The 16,162-nt window shown below is 36.8% G+C and overlaps 1 protein-coding gene across 1 annotated transcript in view; it reads left to right on the top strand.

Annotated features, from left to right (window-relative positions):
- PHKA1 (phosphorylase kinase regulatory subunit alpha 1) overlaps positions 1-16,162 on the top strand; it is a 277,140-nt gene that overhangs the window by 154,424 nt on the left and 106,554 nt on the right.

The following is a 16,162-nucleotide window of genomic DNA, read 5'->3' as shown; positions in this document are numbered from 1 at the left end:
GATCTTTCATTGCTTTATTAAACTGGATCTGAGAAGGAATTTAGAGTTTCTGGAATCCAAGTTTCCAACCCTCTATATCCTGGACAGGCTTGTTAATTTTGGTGATTTATGTATCCTTTGGTACATAAGGCATGGCTGTTCACAGGCAATATGTTGTCTTCATTCCAAGTGTGTGCTTAACTGACATGTTCCTTTCTTTGTTTCCATTGTGAATACATACTAATTTCATGTGGAGTAATAGCTGGGGAACTTGTTTTTAGGTCTTTTATACTTTGTCTTGTAATGAACTAGTTGATAATAGAGAACGAAAAAAAATCCACTTCTTAATCTAGTACTTTTAATTAGTAGTTATTTTATAGTTTCCTCAATTTATATATTAAACTTAGAGATGGACTTTTCACATTAAACAAATTGCTACACTGTAAACTAGAAAAAAAGTTATACACAATTTCTAAACTATCCTTGTGAGAGGCTGAATAATGGCCCAAAAATATATCCAGGCCCTCATCTCTGGAACTCTGGAACCAATTAATATTACCTTATATGGCAAAGGGGACTTTGCAGTTATGATTAAGTTAAGAATCTTGAGATGGGGAGAATTACACTGGATTATCTCGGTGGGCCTTAAATGTAATCACAGTTGTCCTCATAAGAGGGAGGAAGAGAGAGATCAGACTATATAAATAGGAGATGTAACAGCAGAAACAAGAGATTGGAGGGTGACATTATCAACATGGTAATGTATGACATCCCCTGGAAAAAACCATCCCAGAGATTCAGTGAATAAAAGGGCAGATCCCACTTCCCTAAAATCCTGGAGGATGGTAGAGACTGCAGAATGACTCCACAAATGCTAAAGCAAAAAAAAAAAGAGGGAAACTACTAAGTAGGGAATTCCTATCCCGGAACACTGGTCCCATTCCCTCCCCTCACTTGGTCCCATGTAGGTCAGGAGTCCCTCAGAGACAGAGAGGCCAGGATCCCTCCCTTCCATGGTGGTCACAGACTTTAGAGCCACTTGCAAGAGCATGTCAGAACCCCACGCCTATCCAGGCACCTTGTCCCAAGTCCACGGAAACCCAGGGCTGAACACAAGCTGCTTGGGAGTGTCACATGTATAAGGGCCCCCAGGGGAAGAAAAAGAAGAAGCTGTGGCTGGAAAGTGGTGCACTCACTCAATCCAGTTTATATTAGCTGGAAAATGTAAATGCAAAATGGACTTTCCTAAAGTGACCCACCTTTCTTGATTGGCCCTATCTGGCTCCCTGGTGCAGAGTACCCTAACAGGGAAGAAACTGGAGGCAGAAAAGCCTCAGGAAGAGAGCAAAAGAGGGGGGAGGGGTGCTTAAATTGAACTGCTGTAAGACAGGAGGTTTCCAAAACTGAAAAGTACAAAGGAAATAGGGCACTGAGTGATCGAGAGAATATAAAGAAATCATAGGACCTGGGAGGAAAATTCTACACAAAAACAAACAGAGCTGATCAATATTCCTGGAGAAGGAACAGAGGAAAGGAAGCTTTCTCCTGAAGGTGAAACAATTGCACAAAAAAAGTGCAATCTCAAATATTATACTGCATATCCAGGGCAAGAATCAGGTGAAGAAGAGCTGAAAAAATATGATCAGTTAAACATAGGTTATTCTATAGGTCTAGAATAAGGCAGACTAGGCATAAAAGAAGAGCCTTAACACTAAACCAATCAACTATAAAACCCTAGGCAAGAGAGAGATATTGATCTTCCGAGTAAACTCATCAAGATAATCAGATGCCTAGACATCAGCAAAAGTTACAAGCCGTAAAAAGAAACACAAAGATATGGCCCAGTCAAGTGAACAAATTAAACTTCAGAGACAAATAATTTGGAACACCTTATCAAAGAAGTTCAAACAAATCTCTTAAATCAGTTAAAGGAGATGAAAGAAAATATGGCTAAAGATATAAAGGATGTTAGGAAGACATTGTGTGAGTATAAAGAAGAATTTGAAAGTATAAATAGAAAAATAACAAATTATGGGGATGAAAGGCATGATAAAAGAGATTAAAATACACTGGAGACATACAACAGCAGATTTGAACAGGTAAAAGAAAGAATCAGTGAGCAAGAAGACTGGAAAATCAAAATATTATAGACTGAAGAACAGATAGAGGAAAGAACAGAAAAAATTGAGTAGTGTCTCAGGGAACTGAGTGACAGCACGAAGCACGGAAACATACACTTCATGTATATCCCAGAAGAAGACAAGGGAAAAGTAGCAGAAATGGCTGAAAATTTCCCAACTCTTATGAAAGACATAAATATACATGTCCAAGAAGTGCAACATACTCCAAACAGAATAAATCCCAATAGACCTACTCCAAGATACTTACTAATCAGAATGTCAGATGCCAAAGATAATGAGAAAATTTTGAAAGCATCAAGAAAAAAGTGATTCATCACATACAAAGGATCCACAACAAGACTAAGTTCTGATTACTCATCAGAAACTCTGGAGGTGAGAAGGCAGGGTTATAATATATTTAAGGTACTGAAAGAAAAAAATTGCCAGCCAAGAATTCTCTGTCCAGCAAAGCTGTCCTTCAAAAAATGAGGGAGAGTTTAAAATATTCACAGGTAAACAGAAGCTAAAAAAGTTTGCCAACAAGAAACCAGCCCTACAAGAAATACTAAAGGGAGTTCTGCAGGCTGGAAGAAAAAAACAAGAGAAGGAGGCTTGGAGGAGAGTATAGAAATGAAGATTATCAGTAAGGGTAACGAAAAGGGTGAAAAGAGAGACAAAAATAAGATATGACATATAAAAACCAAAGGATAAAATGGCCAAAGTAAGTACTGCCTTTGAAGAAATAGCACTATTAATGGATTAAACTCCCCAATCAGAAGACACAGATTTGCAGAATGGATAAAAACACATGATCCAACTATATGTTGTTTACAAGAGACTCACCTTAGACCCAAAGACACAAATAGTTTGAAAGTGAAAGGTCAGAAAAATATATTCCATGCAAATGATAACCAAAGAAGAGCTAGGGTAGATATAGTAATATTGGACAAAATAAATTTTAAATGCAGAGCTGTTAGAAGACAAAGAAGAACTCTATATGTTAATAAATGGGGCAATCCACTAAGAAGAAATAAAAATCATAAAAATTTCTGCACCTAACCATGGAGCCCCGAAATACATGATGCAAATGCTGGCAAATCTGAAGGGAGAAATAGATGTCTTTACAACAATAGTTGGAGACTTCAGTACACCACTCTCATCAATAAATAGAACATCTAGGCAGAGGATCAATAAGGAAACAGAGAACTTGAATAATATGATAAATGAACTATACCTAACAGACATATACAGAATATTGCACCCTAAAAGAGCAGGATATACATTTTTCTCAAGTACTCATGGATCATTCTCCAGGATAGACCACATGTTGAGTCACAAAACAAGGCCCAATAAATTTTATAAGTTTAAAATTATGCAAAGCACTTTCTCTGACCAAAATAGAATTAAGGTGGTAATCAATAAAAGCTGGAGAACTGGGAAATTCACAAATATGTAGAGGTTAAACAATATACTCATAAACAATCTGGGTGTCAAAGAAGAAATTGCAAGAAAAATCAGTAAATATCTAGAGATGAATGAAAACAAGAGCACAACATGTCAAAACTTATGGGATGTATAGGAGTCCCCCCCAGAGAGCCTCTTTGTTCCTCATATGTGGCCTCCTCTCTATCTAAGACCACTCGGCAGGTGAACTCACTACCCTCCCCCCTATGTGGGACGTGACTCCCCAGGGGTGTGAATCCTCCTGGCAATGTGGGAAATGACTCCTGGAGATGAGCCTGGACCCAGCACTGTGGGATTGAGAGGATCTTCTCAACCAAAAGGGGGAAGAGAGATGAAACAAAATAAGGTTCCAGTGGCTGAGAGATTTCAAATGGAGTCAAGAGGTCACTCTGGAGGGTGTTCTTATGCCACTATATAGATACCACTTTTTATTTTTAGTGTGTTGGAATGGCTAGAGGGAAATACCTGAAGCTGTCAAACTGCAACCCAGTGACCTTGATTCTTGAAGACAATTGTATAACTATGTAGATTGCGTAGGGTGTCTGTGTGACTGAAAACTTGTGGCTCGCACCCTCTTTATCCAGCATATGGACAGATGAGTGGAAAAATGGGGACAAAAATTAGATGAAGAGTAGAGTGCAATGGAGGGGATGGAATGATTTAGGTGTTCTTTTTTGCTTTTATTTTTTTATTTTGGAATAAGGAAAAGGTTCAAAAACTGATTCTGATGATGAATGCACAACTGTATGATGGTGCTGTGAATAATCAATTGAAAACTGTGGATGACTGTAGGGTGTGTGAATATATCTCAATTAAACTGTATTTTAAAAAAGTAAATGAACAAGGAGGAGAAGGGGAATGGGATGTTTTGGATAATCTTTTTTATTTTAATTTTCATTTTATTTTTGGAGTAATGAAAATGCTCAAAGTTTGACTGTGGTGATGAAAGCACAACTATATGACAATACTGTGAAAAACTACACTTTGAATGATTGTAGGTTATGTGATGATATCTCAATAAAATTGCATTTAGAAAAAGAAAAAAACTTATGGGATGCAGCAAACGCAGTGCTGAGTGGGGAATTTGTAGTCCTCATGCTTACATTAAAAAAGAAGAAAGAGCTTGTGCTGGTTTGTATGTATTATGTCCCCCAAAATGCTGTGTTCTTTAATGCAATCTTGTTGTGGCCGATGTATTAGTGTTGAATAGGTTGGAATCTTTGGATTAGGCTGTTTCCATGGAGATGTGACCCACCCAACTGTGGGTAATACCTTTGTTTAGATCATTTCCATGGAGATGTGGCCCCACCCATTCAGCATGGGTATTGATTAGTCCACTGGAGCCCTATAAAAGCTCACAAACAGAAGGACCTCAGAGCAGCTGCAGCTGGGAGACATTTTGAAGATGGCCGTTGAAAGCTGATGCTGACATTTTGGAGAATACCATTTTGAAATGCAACCTGGGAGCAAGCAGATGCCAGCCACATGCCTTCCCAGCTAACAGAGGTTTTTCGGTTGCCAATGGCCTTTCTCCAGTGAAGGTACCCTTTGTTGATGGACACTTTATGGCCTTAAGACTGTAACTGTTTAACCAAATAAACCCCCTTTATAAAAGCCAATCCATTTCTGGTATTTTTGCATCATAGCAGCATTAGAAACCGGAACAGAGCTAAAATCAAAGACCTAACTGCACACCTACAGGAACTAGAGAAAGAACGGCAAAGGAATCCCAAAGCAAGCAGAAGTAAAGAAATAAAGATTAGAGCAGAAATAAATGAAATTGATAATTAAAAAAACAATAGAATCAACAGAACCACAAGTTGGTTCTCTGAGATCAATAATATTAACAAACCCTTAGCTACACTGACAAAGAAAAAAAGAGCAAAGATGCAAATAAATAAAATCAGAAATTAGAAGGGGGACCTCACTACTGACCCCACATAAATATAAAGGATCATAAGAGGATACCATGAAAAACCAGTTCCAAACAAATTAGAAAATATAAATGAAATGGGCAAATTCCTAGAAACTCACAAATGACCTACATTGACTATAGAAGAAATAGAAGACCTCAACAGACCAATACAGGTAAAGAGATTGAATCAGTTATCAAAAAACTCCCAACAACAAAAAGAAGCCCAGGACCAGATGGCTTCACAGGTGAATTCTTCCAGTCACTCCAAGAATTAATACCAGTCCTTCTCAAACTCTGCCAAAATACTGAAGAGGAGGGAACACTACCTAACTTATTTTATGAGGCCAACATCACCCTAATGCCAAAGCCAGATGATACTACAAGAAAATTTCAGAACAATTTCTCTAATGAATGTAGATGCAAAATCCTCAACAAAACACTTGCAAATCATATCCAAAAGCACATTGAAAGAATCATACACCATGATTAAGTGAGTTTTATCCCAGGTATGCAGGGGTGGTTCAACACAAGAAAATCAATTAATGCAATACACCACATTAATAAATCATAGGGGAGAACCACATGATCATCCTGATTGAGGCAGAAAAGACATTTGACAAAATCCAGCATCCTTTCTTGATAAAAACACTTTGAAAAACAGGAACAGAAGGAAACTTCTTGACATGATAAAGGGCATATATGAAAAACCCACAGCTAACATCATACTCAATGGTGAAAAACTTAGCTTCCCTCTAAGATCTGGAAGAAGACAAGAATGTCCACTGTCACCACTGTTATTCAACATTGTACTGGAAGTTCTAGCCAGAGGAGTTAGGCAAGAAAAAGATATAAAAGGCATCCAAAATGGAGAGGAAGAAGTAAAACTTGCAGTATTTTCACATGACATGTTCCTACATGTAGAAAGTTCCCAAAATCTAAAACAAAGCCACTAGAGCTAATAAACAAGTTCAGCAACATGGCAGCATACAAAATCAACACACAAAAATCAATAGTGTTTCTATACACTAGTAATAACTAATCTGAGGAGGAAAGCAAAAAACAAATTCCATTTACAAGAGAAATTAAAAGAATCAAATATCTAGGAATAAATTTAACCAAGGAGGTAAAGGACCTGTACACAGAGATCTAGAAAACATTGCTAAAAGAAATCCAAGAAGACCTAAATAAATGGGAGGACATTTGGTGTTCACAGATTAGAAGACTAAATATCATTAAGATGTCAATTCTACCCAAATTGATTTACAGACTCAATGCAATCCCAATCATTCCAACACCCTCCTTTGCAGAAGTGGAAAATCCAATCATTAGATTTATTTCGAAGGGCAAGGTGCCCCAAATATCCAAAAACATCTTGAAAAAGAAGAAAGAAGTTGGAGAACTCACACTTCCTGACTTTAGAGCATATTACAAAGATATAGTGGTCAAAACAACATGGTACTGGCATAAACATAAAGATAGATATATTGATCAATGGAATTGAATTGAGAGTTCAGAAATAGACTCTCACATCCGTGGCCAATTGATTTTTGACAAGCCTATCAAGTCTACTCAACTGGGACAGAACAATCTCCTCAACAAATGGTGCTGAGAGAACTGGATATCCATATATATATAATTTATATGGCTTCTTGGGATTGTGTTTGCATGATTCTGCTCAAAGCCATTAGGGAATTATGCAGCCTCTTTTTGCCAGTACTCTGCCCTGTTAGGGTTGGGAGAAGCTGAGTTACAGGCAGAGCCCAGGGCTCCTGGCAGCTGATCTAGGCCACCTGGGAGCCCATGGAAATGAAGCTATTGGAGCTCAGAACCCTTTTCTTGTTTGTCCAGTTATTACTGACAATGGGTCATATTTGTGCCCATTAATATCTGAGGCTCTGAAGGAAGGTGGCAAGTGTATCTAGAGGAATAGTGACAAAAACAGACTCACCAGTGCTAGGCAAGTCACTAAGCTCTGGCCTCAGTCACCAGAATGGTGAGCCCATAGTTAAGGCGCATAAGACACAGTGGCACAGCTTGGCCAGTCTTTCCAGGCCGTCTTGTTTCAAATCAGGAGCCATCCTAGGGCACATGGGGGTCGAGGGCCTATTAGGGTTCTGAGCAGGGCTCACTGTGCGTGTTTCAACATATAGGGGCAACAGCTTACGGTGGGAAGGAGCATGTGATGACTAGGGGTAGGCAGCCTACATACTCCCCCAAGTTGGGGTGGTCCAAGTCCCCACGATTTCTGTGTGTAGGATTATCCAGTGACTGGTCACTAGGGGGGCCAGATATTCTCACACACATGCAATGGGGCTCCTTAGCACCTGGTTTATACAGCTTCCTGGGTACACCAATCCCATCTCGGCTCATACCTCCACTCTTTTGGGAACACCAGAACTGGCTGCCCCTGGTTGAGCTCCACTCAGCATTGCATGGAAGAAACTTCTGTTTCTCTTTCATTTCCTGTTTCTTTGCCTCAAAGCCTTTGATAATCATGGCTTCTACCTGGGCCAGTTCTGGGGTAGGGAGCCATCTTCTCCATAGAACATCCTATCACCTTTCCAATAAATTCATAATTCTTCTCATATAATGAAAGCTACTTTTGAAGTGTCAGCATATCAGAAAATGACAAGTCAGATACGTCATCCAGAAGGCCTGCTTCAGAGGAGTCCCCAGTCACAAATGCTCTGGATGCATCTTGGCATCTGAATGCGTCTCACACCTTATACAAAACTTTACTCAAAAGGGATCAAAGACCTAAGTATAAGAGCCAGAACCATAAAACTCCTAGAAGATAGCATAGGGAAGCATTTTCAAGATCTTGTGGTAGTCAGTGGTTTCTTAGACTTTATACCCAAAGCACAAGCAATGAAAGAAAAAATAGATAAATGAGACCCCCTCAAAATTAAAATCTTCTGTGCTGCAAAGGACTTTGTCAAGAAAGTAAAAAGGCAGCCTATTCAGTGGGAGAGAATATGTAGAAACTACATATTCCATAACGGTTTAATATCCAGAATATATAAAGAAATCCTACAACTCAGCAACAAAAAGACAAACAACCTAATTCAAAAATGTGCAAAAGACTTCACTAGACATTTCTCCAAAGAGGAAATACAAGTGGCTAAAAAGCACATGAAAAGATGCTCAACATCACTAGCTCTTAGGGAAATGCAAACCAAAACTACAGTGAGGTAACAATTCACACCCACTAGAATGACCACTATTAAAAAAAAAAAAAAACAAAATTAAATGTGTTGAAGAGGTTGTGGAGAAACAGGAACACTCATATATTTCTGGTGGGAATGTAAAATGGTGCAGCCACTGTGGAAAGCAGTTTGGCAATTCCTCTAGAAGCTGTGTATAGAATTACCATATGATCTGGCAATCCCTAGGTATATACCGAGAAGAATTGAAAAGAGAAACTTGAACAGATATTTGCACACCAATGTTCATCATGGCATTGTTCACAATTGCCAAAAGATGGAAGCAACTCAAGTGTCTATCAGCAGATGAATGGATAAACAAAATGTGGTATATACATGCAATGGGATATCATTCATCCGTAAAAAGGAATGATGTCCTGATGCATGCAACAACATGGATGAAACTTGAGGATGTTGTGTTGAGTGAAATAAGCCAGCCACAAAAGGACAAATGGTATATGATTTCATTGATATGAACTAATTTTAATAAGTAAACTCATAGCGTTAGAATCTAGATTATAGGTTACCAGGAGAGAGTTTGGGGCTAGTGTTAGAAAATGAGGAGTTGATCCTTAACTTTAAAGAATTTCTATTTAAGTTGATGATATAGGTGTGAAAATGGATATTGGTGATCATACCACATTATTATGAGTGTAATCAACAGCACTGAACTACAGAGGTGAAGGTGGGTAAAAGGGGAAAGTTTAGGATGTATCTATTACTAGAATAAAAATTAAAATATTAAAAATAGGACTGTACAACACAATGAACTCTATTGTAGACAATGGACTATAGTTAATAGTACAAGTTTAAGAATGTTCTTTCATGATTTATAACAAATGTACAATACTAACACAAGGTGTTAATAATAGGGTGGTGTATGGGAAAAATACACCTAATGTAAATTATGGATGATAGATAATAGCACAATTTTAATAATCTTTTTTCAATTGTACCAGAGGTAACTACTGTTTAAATATAGCACAAGTATAAAAAAGTGCTTTCATTAATTGTAACAAATGTTCCACACCAATGCAAAGTGCTGGTGTTTGGGTGGTGTATGGGAATCCTGCATTTTATGCATGATAGTTTTTTAAACCCCTAACTTCTCTAATAAAAAATTTTTTAAATTAAATTAAAAATAAGAGATTGGAGTGATGCAGCCACAAGCCAAGAAGTGCCAATGTATGCCTATAACCTGTAGAAGTTGGAAGAGGCAAGGAACATTCTCCCCTGCAGTCTTCAGAGGGATCCAGACTTGCTGACATCTCGATTACTTTTTAGCTCTGTAACACTCATTTTGGACTTCTGACCTCCAGAATGTAAGAGAATAAATTTGTGTTGTCTTAAGCCACTAAATGTGTGGTAATTTGTTAAGCAGCAATACGAAATTAATACACTCCTAAAGCCACAGGGGGTAGAGTTGTAAATAAAGATTATATCTCACATAGTGGATTGCCACTTACAAACCCAAAACCTAGTTTCTGTGTGTGTGTGTGTGTGTGTGTGTGTGTGTGTAATTTTTTTTCTCATTACCCAGGCTGTTACAGCCAGGCCAAATCCTGCCCGGCTCAAAATTAGCCTTATTCCCTATTTAATAACACCTAACTCTAATCCCTCCATTTCTATGGCAGTGGTATAGATCTAGATTGAGAGGGGGTCAACCAAGGAGGAAAGGACCAACAGTCAGAGCTGAATTTTCTCTGTCTTTTCTTGGCACCCTTATTTTATGCCAGCAAGCCCTGAACTCTCTTTGTTCCAGGGCTATTAACATTGCATCTGTCTTTAGGAATATATGGATATCTTTCATCCTAGCTATAATGTAGAAAATTCCTTTTCTTTTCTAATTCAAAAGCAATACATTTGGAATTTTTCTTAAGAAACTTTACTTAAAAAAACATGGAAAGGTAAAATATAAACATACAGAAATTAGGAAGTTTATTGAATATATATTTCAGATCCTAAGTAATTTCTAAAATCTAACCACAAATTAGCTTGAATATTACAAATACTGAGCCCCTGGTTCCCTCTCCTTACTCAGCCCTATCTGAGGTAAATGCCAAGTCAAGACTGAAACTTCTGAGGTAGATTTGGGTTGAAGCTTTGGGTTGATATCTAGGATATGGGGGATGGGTACCTCAGTCCTTCCCAGAATTGGCTTCCTGTTTTTATCTCCTTGGTCATTCCCTCTAGCCTCAGACTGTAATGTGCTTCTTGTCTCCAGATATCAGTCCATTAACACCAAGTCCCTTGAGATAAAGGAGGTATTCCTCTATCTAGCCCAAATCTTAAGCCCTTTCTTGGACACTCTTAAAAGTAGCTATGACTTTGGATTCATGCAAGTCCTATTGGTGCCTTTGATCTGACTCTCTCTGATTCAAAAGTTGATAGGTTAGTTTTACCCATTGTTGGCTCACATCCATTGTTGTTCTAAACTCCGCATAATCTTACCAGTTTCAAAGAAAAAACACACTGTGAAACGGGCCAGGGAAGAGAGAGTAGAAATCAACTTCATAGAAACAAGACATCAAGTTTTTTAAGGGCTGGAGTGTGTTGGAGGATGATTGGGGAATTGATCACTGGGAGGGGTGAATGATTTACTGAGGCCGCAATTAGGACCACTTGGTTTGGGATGTTTTTGTGGTAATTAAGCCCCCTGAAGTCTATAAGGGCCAGGAGAAGGAGAAAGGGTAGGGGCAGGTCAGGAGTGAGATCGATATCTTGATAAGTTGGAATAGCTAGTATCTGAATTGTCTCTTCTTTTTTTTCCCCTGCAACCTGAGTTGTTTTTCTCTGCAGTCCAATGGCTGCTGAAATAGTTACAAGGTAGTCAGGGCTTGGGAGGGCATGGGTAGGGGCTCACAAGGAGCAAGGATGGTAGCTTGGTCAAGAGAAAGTAAAACAACTTCAGTCAATATTAAACAGGTAACTTCCAAGCTCTGGGCTATCATCTGCCTACATCACATCAGTTCTCTCCAACTAACAGAAACGAATTCCTTGCAGCTTAATTTTTCAAAGCCTAGGCTCCTTTTTGGGCTTCCTACTAAGTTCTTATTTTCTAGCCAAAAGAAATATGAACTGATCCTGAGTTTAATGAAGGACCAAACATTTCAGGAACTCCAATAACTCAAGCTACACTTATTTTCCTGCTATGCCTTTTCATCATTAATCAGTATTTATTGCTCACTTATTATCTACCAGGCGCTGGGCTAGACACTGTGTGAGACATAGACATGTAACCAAAGAATTATAGTACAGTCTTATAAATGATAATCACAATAGTATTATGTACAAAGTACAGTGGAGGCATGAGAAAGAGGATAGATTTGCCTGGAAAGTCAGGGAAGGCATGATAGATGAGATATTGATGACTTGTCATTCAAATGAATGACCCATCAGAATTCTATTATTGCAATAGTTTCACAATCACAAAATTACTTTAAGCATACTTTGAATGACAGCCATAATTCCACCAAAGAAAGGAGGATATTTCCTCACCAGATGTATTCATTTATATGTTAAATAAATAAGATTCTTTGCCTCACCCTACTCAGTATTTTACATATTTCAGTCCCATAATATCATTTTTAATATTTTTAAATTATAAGGTCAATCAACTTTATGAACATAAAAACATAATATTAAACTAAACTCTTTATATAATGCTAATTCTTTTCTAATCTATTGCACATAGATACATTTTCAAGGTTATATTTAGTGTGTACATATTAGCGTGTGTTCTGTTTTGTTCATTGTTTCATATAAATATTCCCACACATTGAAATAGCTAGGTATTACTCCATCAATTTACAGTATTTGTTCCCTTATTATTGGGTGTTTGAGTTGTTTCCAAAAATCTTATACTTCTTTGAATCCCTTTGTATACACCACATTTTCCTTTGTGTAATTTTCTTGTAGTATAATCTCAGATATGGGATTTTGGATAAAAGAGTATGAACAGCATTGTAGCTCTTACTACATATCACCAGATTATTCTTTAGAAAGACTAATTAATTTATAGTGGCATCAATAGTATATAAAGTATACCATTTTATTTTTACTGCCCCCACAACATTGCATTTTATCATTTATTTTTGTTAGAGTAATAGTTTTAATAAGTATAAATTATTTTAATTTCTTTAATTCCCAGTGTGGCTATACATTTTTTCATTTTTGCTTCCCTTTTTTTGGAACTGGTGTCTCCTATTGCCTGTTTATCTAGTAGGGACTGCACATTTTCATATATATTTGTCAGTTCTTTAAGTATATTTTATGGTAAGCTTTATCAATGAGATTTGTAGTGTATATATTTCCTACCCTGTTACATTCTTTTAGATAATTATTTCATTTGCCTTTGTGCAAACTTCTAAAAATCAAGTACATCCATTTTGTCATATATACTTTCTATTTCTTCAATAATTGTAAATTAATCTCCTAGCTTCATCTGAATAGATGTGCTAGTCTTATTTTCTCCAGTTTTCATAAATTATAAGATATCTGATTGCAGAAATTGATATGTCCATGTTGACTGTAGGGAACTGGAAAATAGAGAAAAGTACAAAGGGAAAAGATAAAATCACCTATAATTCCATCACTCAGAGAAAACCACTATCTTTATTTTGATGTATTTGCTTCCCATCTATTTTTATACAATAAATACGCACTCATCTTAGAAAAATGGTGTCGTAAAACTGAGACTTCGCAACCTGTTTCTTTGTCAGATAATAATATGTGATGAACCTTGTTCCATTTTCTTAAAATAGCCTCCTACAATGCTATGTTAATGGCTGCATTAGCATAATTTCTTCAACTTTTTGTCTATATGAAGAATAAACTTATTTTCATAAATTAAATAGCCCTTTTTATCTATTTAAGTCACAAATTGTATACTTTTGCCATTTTTCTGTTGGGCAATTGTCATTTTCTTATGCTTTATAATAGATATTTTCTATATTAGGGATACTAACTCTTTCACATGTTAATTAAATATTTTGCTATTTTATATTTGCCTTTTAATTTCGAGTGATGTATTTTTGTGTAATTTTTGTGTTTGATGTACATTTTTATGTAGTAAAATTTTCTCCTTTTTGATTTCTTTGTTACTATGCTTAGAAAGATTGACTCCTCCTTATGTCAGATACATTTTCACTGTATTTTCTCTTAGCGCTTTAAAATTTAAAAACTTTCCTTAAATTTTACATTTAAGTCTTCGTTTAGTTTATTTAGAATTTTAATTTTAGTTTATCCTGTGAGGTATAGAAGTCTAACTTTTTTGCCAAATAATCATCCAGTTCCAGCACTATTGATTGAATAGTTTTCCCCATATACACTGTTTTGAAATACCAGCTGTATCATTTAGTGTACTCACACACATACGTATCGTGTGTGTGTGTGTATGTGTTTCTGGTCTTTCTTTCTGGTTCTATTGATCACTGTTTGTCCATTCGTAGTACTACAGTTTTAAAATTATCATTGCTTCATGTTATGGGAATGCTCAGGAATGATTATGGTTTGTAAACTTTCCTGGATATAGTAAGATCATGTTGGAAGCAATAGAGTTATTTTAGGTTTTTTTTTTCTCTTATTCCTTTGTTTTCTTAGGGGTTGTTAATTTTATTGGGGTATGGTAGGAACATGTTGGAAGCAATGTAGTTATTTTAGATTATTTGTTTTTCTTACTCCTCTGTTTGGACATGGTTTATTAATTTTCTTGGGGTATGGTAGGAACATATTGGAAGCAAAGTAGGTATTTTAGGTTATTTGTTTTCCTTAATCCATTGCTTTGTTTGAAATGTTGTGGGGTTTTTTTGGTTGTTGTTTGCCTGTTTGTTTTTAATTTTTTGATAAACAAAGTTAAAAAATTGAAAAAAAATCAGTAGAAAAATGGGAGTAAAAACTAAATGACAAATAGGGTGGGATGGGGGGAGGGTTTGGGTATTCTCTTTTCACTTTTATTTTTTATTCTTATTCTGATTCTTTCTGATGTAAGGAAAATGTTCAGAAATAGATTGTGGTGATGAACGCATAACTATATGATCATACTGTGAACAGTTGATTGTATACCATGGATGACTGTATGGTTTGTGAATATATTTCAATAAAACTGAATTAAAAAAAAAAATTATCATTGCTTCAACCTCACTAATGATTGGGAAAATGCAAGACAGAACAATAATGAAATATAATTTTTTGCCTATCAGTTCTGCAGAACTTAAAATTGAAAATATCCAGTGTTGGTGAATATATGGAGAAATAGACACTCTTCAACACTCTTGGTAGTAGTATAACAGAGGCAGTTTGGCATTACCTATAAAAAATTTTATTTTGATTAATGTGCCAGTTTGAATGTATTGTGTCCCCAAAACGCCATTATCTTTGATGTAATCTTGTGTGGGCAGATGTTATCTTTTTGATTAGATTTCTTTGAGTATTTCTTTGGAGGTGCACCCCACCCAGCTGATGACTCTGATTGGAGATTTCCATGGAGGTGTGGCCCCACCCATTTAAGGTGGGCCTTGATCAGTGGAGCTATATAAATGAGCTGATGGGTAGAGGGAACTCAGTGCAGCTGTGAGTGACATTTTGAAGAGGAGCTACAGCCAAGAGGGACGCTTTGAAGAAAGCACAGGAGCTGCAGATGAGAGACAGTTTGAAGACGGCCATAGAAAGCAGACTCTTGCTCCGGAGAAGCTAAGAGAAGACAAATACCCCAAGTGCAACTAAGAGTGACATTTTTGAGGAAGTGCAGCCTAGAGAGGGACGTCCTGGGAGAAAGCCATTTTGAAACCAGAACTTTGGAGCAGACACCAGCCATGTGCCTTCCCAGCTAACAGAGGTTTTCCAGACACCATTGGCCATCCTCCAGTGAAGGTACCCAATTGCTGATGCATTACCTTGGACACTTTATGGCCTTAAGACTGTAACTGTGTAACCAAATAAACCCCCTTTTTAAAAGCCGATCCATTTCTGGTGTTTTGCATTCCAGCAGCATTAGCAAACCAGAGCAACTAACAACCTTACTTCTAGGAATCTATCTTATGTACCACCCATACAAGTGCACAGGGATGTTCATTGCCACATAATTTGTGATGGAAAAAAAATGGAAGCAACCTAATGTCTATAAATAAGAGTGGTTGAATTATGGTATATCCACACGATAAAATAATATGCAACAGTTAAAAAGAATGGGGTAGACCTCCACTTCCAGCTAGGATGAAATAGCTTGTATCAGACTAACCCTTATACTGAGAACAAATACAAAGGTAGGATTTTTCCTTGTTTTTTTTTTTTTTTTTTTAACTTTCCTTTCTTTTTTAAATCAACTGTATGAAAAAAAAAAATTAAAAAAAAAAGCATACAATAAAAGAACATTTCAAAGAGACCATAACAAGGGAGTAAGAAAAAGACAACTAACCTAAGATAACTGCTTTACTTCCAACCTGTTCCTACTTTACCCCAAGAAAGTTACCTAATATAGCAAC

The sequence above is a fragment of the Choloepus didactylus genome, chromosome X, assembly GCF_015220235.1.
Source record: "Choloepus didactylus isolate mChoDid1 chromosome X, mChoDid1.pri, whole genome shotgun sequence".
NCBI lineage: Eukaryota > Metazoa > Chordata > Mammalia > Pilosa > Megalonychidae > Choloepus > Choloepus didactylus.
Note: the sequence above shows the minus strand (reverse complement) of the source record. Positions and strands in the feature narration are given on the sequence as shown.